This window comes from Giraffa tippelskirchi, chromosome 13 (assembly GCF_054371585.1).
Source record: "Giraffa tippelskirchi isolate mGirTip1 chromosome 13, T2T-mGirTip1v1.2.pri, whole genome shotgun sequence".
In the NCBI taxonomy this organism is placed as follows: domain Eukaryota; kingdom Metazoa; phylum Chordata; class Mammalia; order Artiodactyla; family Giraffidae; genus Giraffa; species Giraffa tippelskirchi.
The window spans coordinates 105,998,290-106,002,476 of NC_137287.1; positions in this window are offsets into that span (position 1 = coordinate 105,998,290).

The following is a 4,187-nucleotide window of genomic DNA, read 5'->3' on the forward strand; positions in this document are numbered from 1 at the left end:
TGTCCACGTGTAGAGTCTTCTCTTGTGTTGTTGGAATAAGGTGTTTGCTATTACCAGTGCGTTCTCGTGGCAAAACTCTATTAGCCTTTGCCCTGCTTCATTCTGTACTCCAAGGCCAAACTTGCCTGTTACGCCAGGTGTTTCTTGACTTCCTACTTTTGCATTCCAGTCCCCTATAATGAAAAGGACATCTTTTTTGGGTGTTAGTTCTAGAAGGTCTTGTAGGTCTTCATAGAACCGTTCAACTTCAGCTTCTTCGGCGTTGCTGGTCGGGGCATAGACTTGGATTACCGTGATATTGAATGGTTTGCCTTGGAAACGAACAGAGATTATTCTGTCGTTTTTGAGATTGCATCCAAGTACTGCATTTCGGACTCTTTTGTTGACCATGATGGCTACTCCATTTCTTCTAAGGGAGTCTTGCCCACAGTAGTAGATATAATGGTCATCTGAGTTAAATTCACCCATTCCAGTCCATCTTAGTTCGCTGATTCCTAGAATGTCAACGTTCACTCTTGCCATCTCCTGTTTGACCACTTCCAGTTTGCCTTGATTCATGGACCTAACATTCCAGGTTCCTATGCAATATTGCTCTTTACAACATCGGACTTTGCGTCTATCACCAGTCACATCCACAGTTGGGTATCGTTTTTGCTTTGGCTCCATCCCATCATTCTTTCTGGATTTATTTCTCCACTGATCTCCATTAGCATATTGGGCACCTACTGACCTGGGGAGTTCATCTTTCAGTGTCCTATCCTTTTGCCTTTTCATACTGTTCATGGGGTTCTCAAGGCAAGAATACTGAAGTGGTTTGCCATGCCCTTCTCCAGTGGACCACAATCTGTGATGGCAGTAATGTGCCTTACTATTATAAAATCAGTTTTCAGACAATAGGAAATAAAGTGTCTTGAAGAGGGATAAAAATTTTGAAAAATACAATACACAATCGAAAAAAATGAAAGCATATCAAGAAGAGACCACAAAAAAAGGAGAAATATTCTAGGACTTATAAAACCTGATTTCAAAAATATTCTGAAAATTTTAAACATTTTATTAGCATATAACATAAAGACATGAAAATACACAACTCATAAGTGTAAAGCCTGATGATTTTTCACAAAATAAACATACATTTCCAGTTCAGTTCAGTTCAGTCACTCAGTTGTGTCCAACTCTGCAACCCCATGGGCTGCAGCATGCCAGGCCTCCCTATCCATCACCAACTCCTGGAATTTACCCAAACTCTTGTCCATTGAGTCGGTGATGCCATCCAACTGTCTCATCCTCTGTTGTCCCCTTCTCCTCCTGTCTTCAATATTTCCCAGCATCAGGGTCTTTTCCAATAAGTCAGTTCTATGCATCAGGTGGCCAAAATATTGGAGTTTCAGCTTCAACAATTAGTCCTTCCAATGAACACTCAGGACTGATCTCCTTGAGGATGGACTGGTTGGATCTCCTTGCTGTCCAAGGGACTCTCAAAAGTCTTCTCCAACACCACAATTCAAAAGCATCAATTCTTCAGTGCTCAGCTTTCTTTATAGTCCAGCTCTCACATCCATACATGACTACTGGAAAAACCATAGCTTTGATTAGACAGACCTTTGTTGGCAAAGTAATATCTCTGCTTTTTAATATGCTGTCTAGGTCTGTCATAGCTTTCCTTCCAAGGAGCAAGCGTCTTTTAATTTCATGGCTGCAGTCACCATCTGCAGTGATTTTGGAGCCCCCAAAAATAAAGTCAGCTGCTGTTTCCACTGTTTCCCCATCTATTTGTCATGAAGTGATGGGACCACATGTCCAACCAACATCTGAATCAAGAAACAGAACATTTGAGCCCCACAAAAGCTCCTTCGTTCTCCTTTTCCACACCTCTGAGGGTAAATAGTATTCTAACTTTTAACTTCATAGATTAGGTTTATCAGGTATTACATTTTATGTAAATGGAAGCATATAAAATGTGTTCTTTTGCGTCTGCCTTCTTTTGCTCAATTTTGTGCTTTTGAGATTCTTCTGTATTGTTGCAGGTAGTTGTAGTTGGTTCCATTTCATTGCTACATATAGTCCCTTATTTTAATTTGTCACAATTGATCCATTCTACTGATGATAAGCATTTCAGTTTTCACTGTAGGTCAACTTTTAATAGTACTACTATGAACCTTCTTGCCTATGTATTTGAGTAAACACATGTATAATTTTTGCCAGATTTATACCTAGGAGTATGATTGCTAGGTCCAGGAGAAATATCAGTTACCTCAGATATGCAGATGACATCACCCTTATGGCAGAAAGTAAAGAGGAACTAAAGAGCCTCTTGATGAAAATGAAAATGGAGAGTGAAAAAGCTGGCTTAAAACTCAATGTTCAGAAAATGAAGATCATGGCATCCGGTCCCATCACTTCATGGCAAATAGAGGGGAAAAAAATGGAGACAGTGACAGGCTTTATTTTCTTGGGCTCCAAAATCACTGCAGATGGTGACTGCAGCCATGAAATTAAAAGACGCTTGCTCCTTGGAAGGAAAGCTATGACGGACCTAGAGAGCATATTAAAAAGCAGACATTACTATGCTGACAAAGGTCTGTCTAGTCAAAGCTATGGTTTTTCTAGTAGTCATGTATGGATGTGAGAGTTGGGCCATAAAAAAGCTGACCACCAAAGAATTGATGCTTTTGAACTGGTGGTGTTGGAGAAGACTCTTGAGAGTCCCTTGGAGTGCAAGGAGGTCAAACCAGTCAATCCTAAAGGAAATCAGTCCTGAAAATTCATTGGAAGGACTGATGCTGAAGCTGAAACTCCAATACTTTGGCCATCTGATGCAAAGAACTGACTCATTGGAAAAGACTCTGATGCTGGAAAAGATTGAAGGCAAGAGGAGAAGGGGATGACTGAGGATAAGATGGTTGGATGGCATCACCAACTCTATGAACATGAGTTTGAGTAAGCTTTGGGAGTTGGCGATAGACAGGGAAGCCTGGTGTACTGCAGTCCATGGGGTCGCAAAGAGTCAGACACAACTGAGTGACTGAACTGAAGTGAACTGAACCAGGTCTTAGTTATAGCATGTGGGATCTAGCTCCCTGTGAGGTGAGAAGTCGCTCAGTTGTGTTCAACTCTTTGAGACTCCATGGACTATACAGTCCATGGAATTCTCCAGGCCAGAATACTGGAGTAGGTAGCCTTTCCCTTTTCCAGGGGATCTTCCCAACCCAGGGATCGAACCCAGGTCTCCACCATTGTAGGCAGATTCTTTACCAGCTGAAACACAAGGGAAGCCCAAGAATACTGGAGCCCAGGGATCGAACCCAGATCTCCAGCATTGTAGGCAGATTCCTTACCAGCTGAAACACAAGGGAAGCCCAAGAATACTGGAGTGGGTAGCCTATCCCTTCTCCAGTGGATCTTCCCGACCCAGGAGTCAAACCGGGGTCTCCTGCATTGCAGGCAGATTCTTTATCAACTGAGCTATCAGGGAAGTCACTAGTTCCCTGACCAGGGATCAAACCCAAGCCCTTTGCACTGGGAGCACAGAGTCTTAGCTACTGCACCACCAGAGAAGTCCCCCTTATCAGGTATTTGGTTGCAAACATTTTTCTCATTTTGGGGATTGTCTTTTCACTTTCTTGATAGTGTCCTTTGATGGGCAAAAATTTTAAATTTTGATGCAGTTTAGTTTATCTACTTTTTTCTTCTGTTGTTTGTGCTTTTGTTTGTCATAGATCCAAAATCATGAAGATTTACTTCAGTGTTTCTTTCTAAGAGTTTTATAGTTTTAGGTCTTACATTTAGGTCTTTGATTCATTATGAGTTATTTTATGTATATGATGTCAGTTAAGGGTCAAACTTCATTCTTTTGTAAGTCTATATTTAGTTGTATCAGCATAGTTTGTTGAAGAGACTATTCTTTTTCCGTTGAATGATCTCGGCATCCTTGTGAAAAGTCAAGATAGATTGATCATTGGTAAGTGGGTTTATTTCTGAACTCTCAATTCTATTCCATTGATATATTCATCCTCCTGCCGGTAGCACACTGTTTTGATTCCTGTAACTTTGTCGTATAGTAAGTTTTGAAGTCAGGAAGCTTCATATCTTGACTAAGATATGAAGGAAATACCTAAAATACCCAACTTAAGGAGCAAATGGGTATATCCGGGAGTTATTTTAGGTTGGAGAGAATATCATAAAAA